This window comes from Gossypium hirsutum, chromosome D01, assembly GCF_007990345.1.
Source record: "Gossypium hirsutum isolate 1008001.06 chromosome D01, Gossypium_hirsutum_v2.1, whole genome shotgun sequence".
NCBI classification, from domain to species: domain Eukaryota; kingdom Viridiplantae; phylum Streptophyta; class Magnoliopsida; order Malvales; family Malvaceae; genus Gossypium; species Gossypium hirsutum.
Window position 1 is genome coordinate 37,489,882 of NC_053437.1, and position 17,958 is coordinate 37,507,839.

At 35.0% G+C, this 17,958-nt stretch overlaps 1 non-coding gene across 1 annotated transcript; it reads left to right on the forward strand.

Moving 5' to 3' along the window:
• The first annotated feature begins 6,268 nt into the window (after positions 1-6,268).
• LOC121214215 (small nucleolar RNA R71) lies at positions 6,269-6,375 on the forward strand. The gene has a single exon (XR_005909801.1). It is a non-coding gene; the product is annotated as a small nucleolar RNA R71 (small nucleolar RNA).
• Positions 6,376-17,958: the final 11,583 nt, after the last annotated feature.

A 17,958-nucleotide genomic window follows, 5' to 3' on the forward strand; every position in this document is an offset into this window, starting at 1 on the left:
CCTGCTCTCTGACATCGATCGCATGACCTATAAAATTCATGGGCATCCTTGAATAGATTTGGCCAACAGAAACCTGATAGAAGTACCTTAGCAGCAGTTCTCATTCCTCCAAAGTGTCCTTTGTAAGGAGCTAAATGACAATGTTGCAGGATGTTGTGCATTTCATCATCAGAGATACACTTCCTAATTATTTGATTAGTGCAATGCTTGAATAGGAAGGGTTCATCCCAATAATAATGTCTGGCATAATGAAGGAATTTCCATCTTCTTTGGCTGTTGAGATTAGGTGGTATCAAACCACTTACTAAGAAGTTCACTATATCGACATACAAAGGTAGTGCCATGGCAGCTAACAATTTCTCATTTGAGAAGTCTTCCTTAAATATTAACATTGCCATCTTCATTTCCAGGTTCTAATCTTGACAGGTTATTAGCCACTTGATTTTTAGTTCCCTTTCTATTTCAAATTTCTAAATCAAACTCCTACAGCAAGAATATCCACCAAATCAATCTTAGCTTGGCATCTTTCTTGGACACCAAATACTTAGCAGAGTGGTCTGTGTAAACTGTGACCTTGGTGCCAACTAAATAAGATTGGAATTTATCAAACCTGAATACCACAACCAATAACTCCTTTTATGTTATGGTGTAGTTAAGTTGCGCATCAGTCAAGGTTCTGTTTGCATAATAGATTGCATGAAATACTCTTTCCTTTGTTGCAACATTGTTCCCACATAATAATCGTTGGCATTACACATGAGTTAGAAAGGCAATATCCATTTCGGAGCTATTACAATTGGTGCTACTACCAGTCATTTCCTCAATTCCTCAAAAGCTATCAAACAAGGTTCATCTAAATTGAAAGGACTATTTTTCTTCAGTAAGGCACACAAGGGTTCAGTTATCTTCAAGAAATCCTTATGAATCTTCTATAAAAACTCGCATGGCCTAAGAAACTCCGGATACCCTTAACACTAGTAGAAGGTGACAACTTTTCTATTACCTCAATATTTTCTTTGTCAACTTCAATCCCTTGCTATGATACTTTATGCCCCAGAAAAATGCCTTCACAGACCATTAAATGGCGTTTTTCCCAATTCAAGACAAGATTTGTTTCTTTGCAGTGGCAAAGAACCAAATCCAAACTTTTCAAACAACCCTCAAAGTTATTGCCAAAGATAGAGAAATAATCCATAAAGACTTTAAGAAATTTTTCCATCATGCCAGAGAATATTGCCATCAAACAATGTTGAAATGTTGCCGGCGTATTACATAACCCGAATGACATTTATCTAAATGCAAAAGTACCATATGGACAAGTGAAAGTTGTATTCTCTTGGTCATTGAGGGCTATAACAATCCAAGAAATAGTAGAATGCCTTCTCAACTAATCTGTCCAACAATTGATCAATAAACGGTAAAGGAAAGTATGAGCTCATTGTTATCATTGCTGACCAGTGTGACACCTCCTTTCTTAGGCACACATTATATATGACTCACCCAAGAAATCTCAGAGATAGGGTAGATAATACAAACATCAAGCCACTTGATAACCTTTTTCTTAACAACTTCCTTCATGATGGGATTCAACATTTTCTATTGTTCAATAAAATTGTTATGGCAACCCTCGAATAAAATTTTATGCATGCATAGAGCAGGGTTGATTCCCTTGATGTTGGCAATTGCCATCGTAATTCCTTCTTAGATAGTTGGAAAACCTCCAACAACTTGACCTCTTGATCAGGCGTCAATTCTATAGAAATAACTATTGAGAATGGGTTGTTGTCTCCCAAGTAAGCATATCTCAGATGCAACGGCAAAGGCTTCAACTCCAATGTATGAGGTCCTCTATAGATGGTTTAGAAAGATTGAAAGTGCAAGCTGATAAATTCAAAGACTCAAACTTTTTCCTTGGTCTATCCAGAATCTTCTTTGCCTCCATGAACTCACTGAATTCTTCAAAAGTCTCTGTTTCATTTAGCTCAAGTGAATCTGTATCACTATCAGAATTGTTGTCGCAAAATTTTACAAACTCTTCATTTACTGCTGTTTTATCAAACCAATGGCGTGGCACTCTTCATTCTCATCAACACATTTCAAGGCATCGAATACATTGAAGGTAATTGGCTGATCATTCATCTTCATGGTTAGTTCACCTTTTTGCACATTAATCAAAGTTTTGGCTGTAGTAAGAAAAGGTCTTCCAACAATAATAGACACATCTTTGTCAGCTTCACATTTTAAAGTAATGAAATCGATAGGAAAAATAAATTGATCCACTCTTACCAGCAAGCGTTGAATTTTACCTTCCAGATGTGCGTAGGATCGATCAGCTAGCTGCAACATGACCATAGTAGGTCTTGTTTTTCTAATTGCCAGCTTCCTAAAGATAGACATAGGCATTGAATTGAATTGATGCTCTCTCCTAAATCACACAATGCCTTATAATGATTCTCAATTGAACATGGGATAGTAAAACTCCATGGGTCCTTTAACTTTGGAGGCAATTTATTCTTCAACATTGTTGTGCACCTCTCAGTGAGAGAAAAATTTCAAATTCTCCCAATATTCGCTTTTTTGACAGTATCTATTTCATGAATTTCACATAATTGGGCATTTTCTCCAAAGCTTGTACCAACGGTATGTTGATGTGGAGTTCTTTCTAGACATCTAGAAATCTTTTGAACCAGTCATCTTGTTTACTATTGTGAAATCACCGAGGAAAAGGTGGAGGTGGCCATCCTTTAGGTTGCTGATATTATTTTGATGCGGCATTTTTATTTGTAACATGATATGATTTTGCTACAACAATCTTTTGATTACCTATTTCAATTGCAATGTGCTATTCAGATTGTTTTGAATTCTTCCTATGGTTCAGACCTGATTTGTCCTCTTCTGCAGTTGCATCTTTAACAATTTCAATCAGCTGAGCCCAACTTTTGAGAGTGATTGCTTTGCAATGGTCTTTCTTTTGTGATCTCAAATTCTCAGTACCACTTGGTGGAGCTTTTTCTGGTCTCGAATTTAAAGAATTTGTGATTTGCCCCACTTGATTTTCAAGAGCTCATAGGGATGCAGCTCGACTCTAAATCACGGCATCATTCTTGGCCATATTCACACAAAACCACACCTTTCCTCCCCAAGTGATAAAAGTAACAAATAATGGCCAATATAGCTCAATCCAAGCTTTGTTACGCAATGTTCTAAAATTATCCTAAAAATGCAGATGTATTTACTTAATTTCAAACAATTAATTCCATCTAGAGGCCTTAAAAATAACTCTTTTCAAGAGTTATCACACCCCTAAACCTAAATTATTTCTTGTCCTCAAGCAAAGGATTTATGAATATGCATGAATGCATAGAATTGCCAAAACAATCAGTCACCAAATGTACTGCCAAATTGTACTAAGCATACTTTGTACCTCTATTCTAAGTAATCTTCTACTAAAACAAAGAAAAAATTGCTTCCAATTATTGTAAACATATTTAGCAATTGTAGTGTGGAAAATGGTTCCTAAAGGTAAAATTTTCTAAATATTTCAGCAATTAAAACTATAGCAGATCTCTCTAAATATACTTAGGTTATCTATCTCCTAACTTAGTTTTTTAGGCAATTAATCAATTTTCAACACAAAATTTCCTAGGGAATTCATATTTTCGTATAATTATATACTTGACAACCTCAATGGATCATACTCTAGACTACCACATATTATATCATGTCACAATTTGAGTATAAATCACTCATAAAGCAAAAGCTTTTAACTAAAAAGATGTATGGAGCAAACAACTACCTTCTTAGCAATTTAGACTCAAGATTCAGTGGAGTGTCCCTAAAGTTTGTACACTTTTTTTTGAACAAATACCCATGTTTGAACTCATTTTTTTGGTCAATAATATAATGGAGCAAACAAAATATTACTGACCTACTCAACAGGTTCCAACATTGGAGTATTCATATTATTGTCAAGACAAAAATTATACCTTATTACTATAATGGAATTAAGTCAAGAAATCCTAAATTTATTAAAAGAATGTTACTATAGCCTAATTGCATCTGCATTTCAATTATTCAACTTTTAGAAAGTAATTTTCAACAACTGTCATATGCTAAACATGCCTAAACAACTATCACAATATTTTTTAAGTTTACAAAGAAAAGTCATTATACTCATTGAACATCATTGATACCCATATACTCACATAATCAGGCAGTTGAATGGCATTTGAATGTTATGGCAAAAAGATTGTATAAACAATTAACAATGCAGTTTATATGCACAACACACCCCCAAACCTAAGGGGATGCATTGTCCTCAATGCATGAACAAGTAAGAATTAAATGAATAAAAACTATATGAATGTATGAAACAGATAAAAACCAAAAATCAATTATCATGAAAATATAAAAATCAAAGCTTGGAGGGGAAGGAAATTACTTCACTTGGGTTGTGTAGATTTCCTTCCAGCTCTCTTGTAATGTTACGACCTGTCCTAGTCATCATTATCAGCTTGAATGATTTTACCAGTAGCCTTCTTAAATCTTTTTCTCTTATGTTGGTTAATGGGTACTTCTTCCTCTTCATTACCGGTATCAGACTTTGTGAGTTCATCAATCAATTGATGAACTGCACGTTCTTGGGCAGTCATAGGGGCCTTGGATTGTGATACAGGTGCAATAATAGGTTCAGTTGGTGCAGGAATATGGTTCACTTCTTTTTTTTCCTGGTCAGATTCAATGTTCATTGATTGTGTCTTCTCTTCATCACCCTCTAGTCCTCTTTGTTCCTTCGCCTCAGTGGCAATGTGTGTGGTAGTTCCAAGTGCATCAGCTTTAGCCTCATCCTCGTCCCATTCATTTTCATCTGATAGCAGCTCCTTTTCATTGGGTGCAAATCCTCCCTTTCTTTATCATACTCCATGATCTCATTAATAAGGCAATAAATCAAAAATGAAGATAAAGTTAAGTAATTAAAGGTAAAAACATAAAAATGAAATTAAAGTAAAGCAATTAAAGAAAAATATAGAAAGGATTTTTTTATGCTATTTCCAATTCTGCGGCAATTTGAAGTTGCTAAGTCTCAAAGAGATTAAGTTGCTTCTGCAACTGACTGAATAAGTTGACCATTTGCTGCTCAAATTGACTGTTGGAGATAAAAGATTTTGCTAAGGCAAACGTCTTGCAAACTTTTCTTCTACTATTGTTTCTAGCAAACCAATGGCCTGACAATCTTCACTCTTATTAACACATTTCAGGGCATCGAATATTTTGAATGTAACCTGCTGATCATTCACTCTCATAGTGAGTTTGCCTTTCTACACACTAAATAGCTGAGGAAATGGTGGAGGTGATCATCTTTTAGGTTGTTCATATTGTTTTGTTGTGGCATTTTTGTTAGCAACATGATCTAATTTTGCCACAACATTTGTCTAAGGAACATTTTCAGATGTTGTATGCTTTTCAGTTGGTTCTGAGATCTTTTCATGATCAAGTCTTGAGTTGTCCTCTTCTGTCGTGGTATCTTTAGCAATATCATTCAACTAAGTTCCACTTCTGAGAGTGATTGCTTTACAGTGCTCTTTTCATTATGATCTTGAATTTTCAGCATCACTTAGTAAAGCTCCTTGTGGTTTCAAATTTAAAACATTTGCTATCTGCCCCACTTGATTCTCAAGAGCTTGTACAGACGCAGCTTGACTCTGGATTACGACATCATTCTTAGCCATACTCCTTCAACAAAGCTTCCATAGATGAAGAAGATGATGCTGAACTTTGTTGAACATTTTGCCATGGCATAGGTTGATTATAATCAGGTGGTGCACTGATGGCAATTTGTTGAACAGCATTACTGGAATTTCCCAATCTGTGATCACTCCAGCTGAAATTTGGATGTTGTTTCTACCGTGGATTGTATGTGTTGGAATATGAGTTGTTGTTCCAATTGAAATTTCCCATGTAATATACTGATGCTGGGTTCAATGGGCATTTATCAAAAACATGTTATTCCCCACAATAGAAACATGTTGGCTAGGCTACTTTCATTTCCTGCTTTAGAGCTTTAAACATATTCATTAAAGATGATACCTGAGCTGTTAACGATGTAATTGCATCAAGTGCCATTACTTTAGCAACTATTCTTTCCAGAATTTCATATGCTTCATTGTAGGATTTGTCAAACAGCATCCCATTAGCAACGGCATCCACCACCATTCATGTATGAGCATTTAATCCATTGTAGAACATCTCCATTTGTGTCCAATGCTGAAAACCATGCTTCGGGCATTTTCTAATTAAGTCCTTGAAATGCTCCCATGCTTCTTATAATGTCTCATCTTCAAATTGTCCGAACAATGTAATGTCATTCCTTAGCTTGGCATTCATGTTGGGAGGATTGTACCTAAGCAAAATCTCTGACACAGTTCATTCCAAGATGCCACCGTCCCTGATGGTAATGCATTCAACCATGATCTAGCACGATCTCGCAATGAATAAAGGAATAATTTTAATATAAGGGTATCTTCAGGAACACATTGCTACCTGAATGAGTCATAGACTTTAAGAAAATGTCTCAAGCACAATCTAGGATCTTCATTTAGTAAACAATTTGCGATCTTCAGTTAGTAAACCACTAAATTTCCCTACAGTTTGCAGCATTAAAACATTACTAGTTTTAATTCAAAGTGTTAAGCTTGAATATGTGGCCCAACAATTCTTGGATTTAGATCACCCAAAGTAGGCACTACATGTTCTCTAATTGGTTTGTCTCTGTCATCTATGATTCGAGGAATATCAATATTCCTTTCATTTTAAAGTATTGGATCTTCTTTGATTGGATCATTTCTAATTCTCTCCATTTCTCTTAACTCTTTTTCTTCTTCGCTTTAATATCCTTTCAACTTCAGGGTCAAAATAATGTTCTGTATCCTCTTGAGTACTTCTCATGCACTACTACAAACCTGAAAAATAAAATAAAATACTAATTTACTGCTCTAACAAAAATAACAAGAATGATAACAAATCAACTTTTCACGAATACTGTCGATCCCTTACAACGATGCCAAAAACTTGTTGCGTGTAAATAACTAATGCAATTGTGCAAGTGTACACGTCATTCAAGTAATAAATTGATAAGTAAGTATCGTCTCCACAGGGACCAAAAATCGGTAAGAAAATTGATTAAGTTATTATAATCCTATTAACTATACTAAATAGCAGGAAATACTTTCAAACTGAATAAGAAGTTCGTATAATGAATCAATGTAATTTAATGCTAAAAATAGAAAATTGATATGGAAAATAAAATGTAGTCAATTTCAAATCATGAACATTAAAGATGATAAAAATCCACCCAAATAACTCCAACCCAGAAAAGATTTAGTTCATGGGATGAAAAGTAAACATCGAATTTTAATCATTCATCAACATTTAAAGAAATTTGAATCACAGAAATCAGGAAAACTAATGGCAGAACTGCAGGATTTCTCGCTACACTCCAGCTTCTCTTTAATCTTTTGATCATTCGTGAATCCAAGATAGGTGTCTCTTCCCCTTCTTCATGTCTGTATTGTGCTCTCTATAGCTGCTAATAAAACACTTGAAACTATTGTGCCATAATAGACAAAACAGGGTACTAAAAAACTATTTTCCAAATAGGTTATTTACGGTGTGCCAAACAGTTTGTAAAATATATTCATACTGAAAACCATATACACCATTTCAATTTACAAAACTGATACATCACACCACCCCAAAATGTTCATATGCACGTTACAAATGGAACATTGGTGGGGCTCACAACAGATGTCGTTTTTTCTGGCTAGGTCCTTCCTACAAGCCCTCTACATTGTGGTATTACCTAGAAAAGGGAAAGAAAAGGGGTAAGTTCAAAAGAATTCAGTGAGCTCAAGAAATAAAAATGTTTAACCCTTTCCAGTTAGGTTTCATAAGCAGGAATAACTGAACATATATATATAAATAATAAGTCAACAGACTTCACGCAGAGAAAATTAGGCGTATGCCTTCTTACATACAATAATGGCGGATACCTATCCTTGGCGGATAGTATCGCCTGGCAAACTCAGTCCGCAACTACTTTTCCAAATAACAGTTTCATTAACACCAACAAATACTTCTCCTTAATAGAAACAAATGCTACCAAATCCTACCATTATCATCCAATACATATTTTTTAACAGGTACTATATGCGTATTAAGTATAACTCTCTCTTGGTGGCTACCATACACCAAGCACATAATAAGCTGATGGATACGCTCCATACAAATCACATTAACAAGATTAAGACTTAACACTTACCATGTAATATGACCATGCAATGCAACTACATAATTAAACATTCCTTTTTGGAAGTTTCATCCCTCACTTCAAATATACATAACTTGCACTACATTAAAAAGTCCATATTCACATTGTCATCACATACACCTCTTGCTAGCCTTTCTTGTGCTAGCCTCGGGTCCCATATTTACACTTAACAACCAATATCTTAATCTTTGTTATTTTGAACACAATCGTGTTCCCTTACAAGGTCAGGGCACTCTACCATGGTTAAAAATTAACATGCCCTATTGATGGCAAAACCCGTATCACCAAGCTGGTTAACAATTAGCATGCCCTACCAGTGAACCAGCAGATCCGCCATTCTGGTTAACAACTAACATGCCCTGCCAGTGGCCCATCTCACTTGTCTAAATATCGAGCTTGTGCACCAAGGAAGTCGTGTATGTTTCTTATCACTTACATGCACATGCAGATGGTTACACGCAATAGCTACCACATTTTAGAGAAGGCGGTTTTACCTATACTAATAGGCTTTAACTATGTTAACCATAAACTAACATTATATAGGGACACAGAGGAGACTCGCTGAAGACTTACACAAGCTGGATACTCACATAGATTGGTGACTCACAAAAAGACTTAAAGAATTTGGTTACACCATGAAGCCTTTCCCTACACTCCATAGCCTTCTCTCACTTCTCGGACACTCACTGGTTCTACGACAAAAAACTCTCATTTTTTTGAGGTACAAGAATAGAAATAGAACATAAGTAAAATCCCCTACTTCACCATCCATGCCATTATTTATAGCCTAAATGACCCTCACAATAACCCTATACGTAGACAATGATTTAGAGCTAATTCAGCACCCCTTGGTGGCCAACATATCAATCTATACAGAAATCTTACAGTAAACATCTTACAGAAATCTTAACAAGGAACCAACTAAAATTGAACAATATACCTATGTGCCACAAGCAACCATGGAAAACTATTCCACAGTTACGGCTTTACCCATCGCACTCACAAAGTAAATTATTGGGTCCATGACCCAACAATACGCCACTAGCGGATTTTACACGCCAATGAAACAAACTACTACGCGAATACTAATAGAAGGGTCCAACAACACAAAGCTCACCAAGAGAATCTGCTAATTGGCGGGTTCTCAACACCGACCACACCAAGACGTATAAACAAGTAGTCTACAGTTCGCAAAAAGACGAATCTTCAACCAAGTCTTTACAGACTGACCTAGTTAGCCAAACAATTTGCCAATCCATGGGAAGACAACCAATAATAACTTATCCTGGTGGATAAGGTGTATTCTACCTTTTCTGACTCACACTTAGCTAACAATTCGTCAATTGGGACCAGGTTGGGCGGGGTGTTACAACTCTCCCACCCTAAAAAGGAATTTTTCCCTTGAAATTCTTAACATCAAGTACAAATTCCTCTTAGGCTCTCATAACACAAGCTCTGGTTGTTGCTCTCGAGCTGGATTTAGTGAAAATTCTACCTAGAGTTCCCAGGATGGATTTCGATCTCATAGTAGCTGTAACATCTCGTTTTCAGTAAAATCAAAATAGTGGTTTTGAGATCATAAATCTGACATGAAAATATTTATTTTATAGAACTAAAATTTTGGAGTAATTGCATTGTAAATAAACCATTTATTTATTGAGTGGACAATTATGGCCATTAAAAATGAAATTTTACAGGTTTAACGAAAGGATATTTAAGTAAATTAATAATTAAAGCTTAGTAAAATGATAGAACGAAGGCTATCATCTTTGTTTTTCTTCCTTAGCTGAATTTAACCTAAGAAAAACACATTTGTTATGAAATCAAGCATTCGGCCATCTCTCTCTTTTGCATGTAAGTGTATTTTCATCCCGTTTTTAATGATTTCTATGTTTTTGGAGTCTTTGTAGCTTAATCTAGCTAGCCCAAGGACTAATTTGCAAAATTGTTAAAAGGTTAGGGTTTTCTATGAATAAATATATGTGGTTTTTGATGTTTGATGGAAGAAAATGAATATTTATGGTTAGATAAATGACTTTTGTAAAGTGAATTTTGTTGGAAATGTCAATTAGGTATTAAATTGAAAAATAGGAAATATTCATGGTGAAATTGTGAAAATGATGAAATGTATGAGTTGCTAGAGACCTATATGAAATTTGACTAGCATGGGTTAATGGAGAAATTACATGAATTTTCATTTTATGAGCTTAGGGATTTAATTGTAATGAAATCAAAACTATAGGAGCAAAAGTGTAATTTTGCTAAAATATAAAATTGGATTGAATTAAATAGAATGGTTATTAAATGAACTGAATTTGTTCATTTAGATCAAGATAAACCTCGTACGGCTTTAGATCGGTGCAAAGATAAAGTTTCAGATTAATCGACTCCTTATCTACATTTTATCGTCAAGGTAAGTTCGTGTAATTGTATAATGTTTACATGCTTACTATTGAAATATAAATGTGTTGTGGACTGCCATGTAAATAATTGTTGCATAGCTAACGATGTTACGTTGACTACCAAGCCCCGTTTGAACGTTAGGAATTCGTAGGATACAAATGACATGTCATTAGGGTTTACATGTTTCGGGTGCTGTTCTTGAATGTCCTACTGATAGTTGAGTTCTGCATGTGTTATAGATACTCCACAACTCGTATGAGTAGCATCGTGTAGCTATGTTCTGACCTACATCTCGTGTGAGCAGGCCCATTTTCATAGCTCGTGTGAGCATATATGTAAAGGATTTGACGGAATACGGTTATATGTTAGCACATTTCGTGTGAGCTATCTCAGGCATACAATTGTATTCTAAACGGTTCAATAGGCATGATTTTGAAAGGAAAGAGTAAGAGATCGATATAAACTAAGGCTTGTACATATATGAACTTCATTGAAATGGTGATACTTGGAAAATATGCAAGTTGAAATGGATGATAAATCCAAATAATTCATGTTAAGATTATTGGCTATCCATGTTAATTTGCTTATGGTTTATGTTATGTATGCTAACATGTTTGTGTTTATGCTTAGGCTTTGGCCAAGCTATTGGTTGGATTATGCCATGCTAAATTTTAGTCTTATGTAATGAAATGGTAAGTTAAGTTTTACATTATACAAACTTACTAAGCATTAATGCTTACTTTGTGCTATTTTCCATGTTTTATAGTGAATCAGACACTCGTTCGGGTTGGAAGCTTGTCGGAGGCCTATCACACTATCCCTCAACTATATCGATAGATTTTGATGTTTTTAAGTCATGGTTATAATGGCATGTATAGGTGTTTTATAGTTGATGAAATAGTCATTATGTTTAGCTTGTAAATATGGTATTTTGGGTGATGGAATATATAATAGCCCGTTTTTTAGTGGTGTCAGAAATAGTGGTTTCGAGGCCACCAAATTTGATTAGTAAGTTCGTAAATATTATTATTTAATATTTACGAGTCAAACATGGTTTTAAAAAGGTTTTTGATATAGTGATTTTTTTATATAAGCGATTTATTAAGTTCAAGTGGTATGACTCTTAGGTCAAGTGGCTTTTTTGAAGGAGTTGCCTGTGATACCTCCTGAACATTAAGTTTAATTTGTTAATGAACTGTTGCCTTGTACATCTTCGGTTTCCATTGCCCCCTATCACATGATACCAAAAGAGCTTAAACAACTTAAGATTCAACTACATGAAATTTTGGATCGTGGATTCATTCGACCAAGTGTTTTACCATGGGGAGCACCGGTGTTGTTTGTCAAGAAGAAGGATAGTTCCATAAGGATGTGTATTGATTATAGACAATTAAATAATTTAACCATCAAGAATAAGTACCCACTACCTAGAACCGACAATTTGTTCGATCAATTTCGAGGAGAGAAGGTGTTCTCCAAAATTAACCTAAGGTTGGGATACTATCACCTCAAAGTGAAGGATTCAGATGTGCCTAAGACTGCATTTAGGACTAGGTGTAGTCGTTACAAATTATTAGTAATACCTTTTAGTCTTACGAATGCCCCAACTGCATTCATGGATATGATGAATCAATTTTTCCAACCATATTTCGACCAATTTGTTGTTGTCTTTATCGATGATATCTTAATCTACTCCAATACTGAATCTGAACATGATGAGCATTTGAGGTTTGTTCTGCAAATTCTTTAAGAGAATAAACATTTTGCTAAATTTAGGAAGTGTGAGTTTTGGCTTAAGGAGGTTGTCTTTTTTGGGTCATGTGGTGTCTACCAAAGGCTTTCGTGTAGATCCTAAGAAGATTGAAGCTATTGTGGAGTGGAAACAACCTAAGAATGTATCTGAGATTTAAAGTTTTCTTAGATTGGCTATCTATTATCGAAGATTCGTTGAGGGATTCTCTTTGATTGCTGCTCCTTTAAATGATTTTGTTTAGAAAGAGTGCTCCATTAAAATGGATTGTTATCAACAAGTCAGTTTCGAGAAACTTAAGACTATATTGACTCAAGCACTTGTGTTGATTCAGCCTGAATCTAGAAAAGATTATGTAGTGTGCAATGATGTTTCACATATTGGTCTTGGATGTGTTTTGATGCAAAAGGGAAAGGTAGTAGCCTATGCTTCGAGACAGATCATGCCACATGAGTGTAATTATCAAACTCATGACTTGGAGCTAGAAATTGTTGTTTTTGCGCTCAAGATTAGGAGGCATTATTTATACGTTGAGAAGTGTATTATTTACACAGATCACAAAAGTATTAAATATCTACGTACTCAAAAATAATTAAACTTAAGACAAAGTAGGTGGATTGAACTACTTAAGGGTTATGATTGTACCGTTGAGTACCATCCTGGTAAGGCCAATATGGTAGCTGATGCACTGAGTCAACAGGCGATGACTAAACTCAGAGTTATTTTCGTAAGATTGTGTTTGTTCGAGATGGTAGTATCGTGGTAGAATTCTAAGTCAAGCCCTTGTTGATTGGTGAAATTAAAGAAAATCAACCTATGGATATTTCTTTACTACCTTATTTCAAGCAGGTTGAGGATGGTTCGATGACCAATTTTTGATTTTAATGTCGATGGAGTTCTTTACTTTCAAGGAAGATACTATGTACCAAACGATAAGAAGTTGAGACAATCTATTCTCCAGGAAGCACATAGTAACCCCTACACTATGCATCTTGGAGGAAATAAGATGTATTATGTTTTGAGACAGTTATATTGGTGGTCGGGTTTGAAGCATGAGGTAACTAAATTTGTTGCTAAGTGTTTGACTTGTCAACAAGTGAGGACTAAACATCAACGTCCTTCTGGTTTGTTACAGCCTATAAAGATTCCTCAGTGGAAGTGCGAACGTATCACTATGGATTTTGTTAGTGGGTTGCCACTGACTCCCACTAAGAAAGATTAGTGTGGATGATTGTGGATAGGTTCACTAAGTTAGCCCATTTTCTACCAGTACGTACTAATTATTCTCTTCAGAAGCTTGCAAAGTTATATATTTCTAAGATGTGAGCTTACACGACATTCTTATGGCAATTATTTTAGGTCGAGATCCTCAATTTACATCTCGATTCTAGAAGAAATTGCATGAAGCTCTGGGTACTTGTTTGGATTTCAACACTACTTATCATCCACAGTTTGATGGGCAATCCGAGCAAGTTATTCAGATTCTCGAGGATATGTTGAGAAGCTATGTCATAGACTTTCAAGGAAGCTGGGAGAATCATCTACCATTGGCTGAGTTTACATACAACAACAATTTCCAAGCCATCATTCAAATGAATCCTTATCAATATTTGTATGGTCATAAGTGTCAAACTCCATTGTGTTGGACTAAGTTAAATGAAAGAAAAAAAATTTGGGACCTGAGTTGGTTCAAGAAACTGAAGGTATAGTTAAGTTGATACAAGAAAGATTACGAGTAGCTTCTGACAGGTAGAAATCCTATACCGATATTAAATGTGACAGCCCAAAACTGACCCTAGTCGGGAAGTGGTTTCGGGACTGCTAAACCGAGTCACCGAAATGTTTGAATGTGATATTATTGTCTAAAATATGTGATTATGAATGTGTGGAAAATTTCAAGCTTCGATTTAGTCAATTGCATGTGAATTTAGTCCATAGGACTTATGTGAGAAAGTTTTAAAAATGTGATAGGGTAATTTATAAGGACCAATTTAAGCAAGGAGTGAAAATATTGGCTTTGCATGTCAAATACCCTTTTTTTTATACATAGTGGCCGGCCATGATGGAGCATATATTAGACTATGTGGTAAATTTCCATGAAGTGGACATTATTTTAAGTAAAAGAAAAGAAATGATAAAAGAAATATTAAGGATTCTAAAAGAAAAAAAAAAGAAGGAGGGAGGTTATCACCTTGTTCATCTTGGCCGGTTGTAGAGAGGAAGAGAGGAGGGTAGCATTCGGTCATTTGAAACCTAAGGAAGGTTAGTCTTTTGTTTGGTTTTTGATAATTTTCACATTTTTGATATCATTGCTTTGTGTTCTTTAAACCCCATGGTTCAATTTTGTGAATTGATGATGATTTTGTGTTTTGCCATTGATGAGTGCTTGAGCTTTTTGATAGTTGTTGATGAAAAATGAAAGATATGTTAAAGATTAATATGTTTTGTGTTGAAGTTTTTGGTGATTTTGAGTAGTTAGGGCTAAATTACAAAAATAAATTTTTGAAGGACTCAAAGGTGAAATAAATGAAATGTATGGACTTATATGGGTACTAGGAAGATTCGGCCCTTAAGGAGTGTGACCAAATTTTGTGTATTTTGTGTTTTGTGGAATAAAGACTAAATTGTGAAAGTGCGAAATATTAGGGGTAAAAATGTAATTTACCCATTTATGCGTTATTAGACTATATTGAATGAAAATATGTTAAAACGAGATTTATTTGAATATGTTAAGATCAAGAAACCAAGAAATTGGATTTAGATCGGGGAAAATCGAAAGTAGTTGAGTAGCCGATCAATTAGTCAACGACATCCGAAGAAAGTTATAAGCAATTAGATATTAAAATTTCGGAATAAATGTTAGTTATATATGCTGAAATGGAAATATGATAAATGTATATATAGCTGAATATGATATGTGTGAATTATATGTTAAATTAAGGCTTGGTAAGCTAGCTATTAAGGTGAAATGCTAATGTTAGTATTTGATTTGGTAATAATCTGTTTGGGGACAGCAGCAGTAAGGTGATTTTGGAAAATCGCCATAAATTGTAGGAGTTGAATTAGAAGCTGAGTGAATTATGTCATTAAAGCTTGAAGAGTCTATTTTCTTACAAAAGAAACTATAAAAACAAAAGAGTTACCGATCTTGAGATATTTGAAGTATTGTGGGGCTGAGTCAAAATGACTACTGGATTCCCTGTTCTGTTTTTAGAAAATCATTATAAATTGTACAAAAATGATTATAAGATAAAATTTATATGATTAGACTCCTTAATGAGTCTAGTTTCAAATGAGATCAAATACAACACATTTTGAATTCTGTAAAATGAGAAATTGGATTCGTAGTGAAGAGTGGTCAGAATAGTCAAACAGTGAAACAGGGGAAACTTTAAGAAAAATCTGGTATTGATTGGCCAAGCCTAAAATTCTGAAAATTTTATGGATGGAAGATATACGAGTCTATATTCAGGGAAAATTAACGGCAAGTGATTTGGAGTTTAGTAGCTCCAGTTATAAATAATTTAGTAACTACTGCTCAGGAAAACAGCTCGTAGTGAATATGTGATTTTGTTGTAAACATTAATGAAAATTTGCCAATGAATTATTTATTGATTATTATAAAGCTTACTATAATCTATGTGTGTGAAAGTCGGATCAATATATATTATTCTGAAAGTAATACTTGAATAGTCGATTAATGACTATTTTAAATTTTGTTGAACTTAAGCTCAAGAGCAAAGGGGAACTAGATCCGATAAAGGGAAGGAAAAAGTAATTGAATAGCCATCGAAGTCGTTCGACGACATCTGAGGTAAGTCTTCGAGTAATGACCCTACTTGAATTATATTGAAATGATTAGTCATACTATGACGGATAGTCGAATGTGCTTAGAGACTATGTTATAAAGCCGATTGAAATCATGCTCTTTGTGTGTGGCTATTGAGCCGAAATTTGAAAGGTTTAATAAATGTTTTGTGTTTGAGCCTTAGTAACGAAGAAATGATATGGATGTGTTATGATTATTGATATATGTGTGCATGAGCATTGGAATATATCCGGGCTAAGACCCGAAGGCAATTACGCGAGTTGATATATCCGGGCTATGACCCGAAGGCAATTATGCGAGTTGATATATCCGGGCTAAGACCCGAAGGCAATTATGCAAGTTGATATATCCGGGCTAAGACCCGAAGGCAATTATGCAAGTTGATACGTCCGGGTTAAGACCCGAAGGCAAATGTGTTTGCGGCTATATCCGGTTAAATACCGAAGAGACTTGGGTTTGAATGTGAGCGCTTGGTGCTGTAATAAATTCTATTAATACGCTCGACTAAACCGAACGATAAGGTATGTTTGCATGTGCTTCAGAAAAGTCGATTAGTTTTAAATAGTCTTCGTGAAATCGACTAATGAATTTTCGGCTTTTAGAAAGGTTGATACCTTGTGTATATATGTTGATGAAGTGTGAAGTAAGTATGATTATGAGAATGTGTGTTAATAAAGTGACTTAGTTAGCTATGTGAATGTAATACTGTAGTCAAAGCCGATTTCATTACTTGAAACTTACTAAGCTTAAAATGCTTACTCGGTTGCTTTGGCTCTCTGTTTTATAGATTTTGTTCGTTAGCTATCGGATTCGGGATCAGCGAAGTCGAAGTCATCCACACTATCAAAGCTCTTTTGGTACTCTTTTAGTTGAACTCTGGATATGGCATGTATAGGACTACCCCCTGTTGTTTAAGTACTTTTTGTGATGTATGTGTGTAAAGCCATGCGAAAATGGCTCGTAGAAGTGGAGTATGGCATTAGACCATTTGTGTTTATGTATGTATATATGGTTTCACGATGTGACTATGGTCTGGAATGGAAGTGTTGGGCAAATGATCAGCCATTGGAATGGCTAAATATGATCATATGTGGACCTATGTATGACAAAACCCTAGTTGGTCCATGGTAACCACGAAATAGGTAAAGTTTACCTTGAAAACAGATGCTGACAGCAGCAGTGGTGTGGATTTGAAAAATCACAAAAATATGTAGGAATGGAATTAAATAGTGAATAAATTATGTAATCGAACCTTGATGAATCTATTTTCATATGAAAGTAACGAAACAATCATATGAATAGTATATTAAGAGATATTAAAGTTCTCGTGAAACAGGGCCAGAACGGTTTCTGGATCTCCTATTTCGACTTTGAAAATTTACCTTAAATTAACCAGAGATAATTAGGAGTCATACCATATATGTATAGATTCCTCTCTGAGTCTAGTTTCTATAGAAACAAACGGCATCAGTATTGGAGCCCTGTACAAGGAGATATCCAAGTCGTAATGCGCAAAGGTCAAGGTAGTCGATCCCTGTAACATGGGAGACTTTGACTAATAAACTGTACTAATTGGCCCGACCAAAAATTCTAGAAAAAAAAATATGTAGATGGGCATGTGAGTCTATTTTCAGGGAAAAATCACGAAAC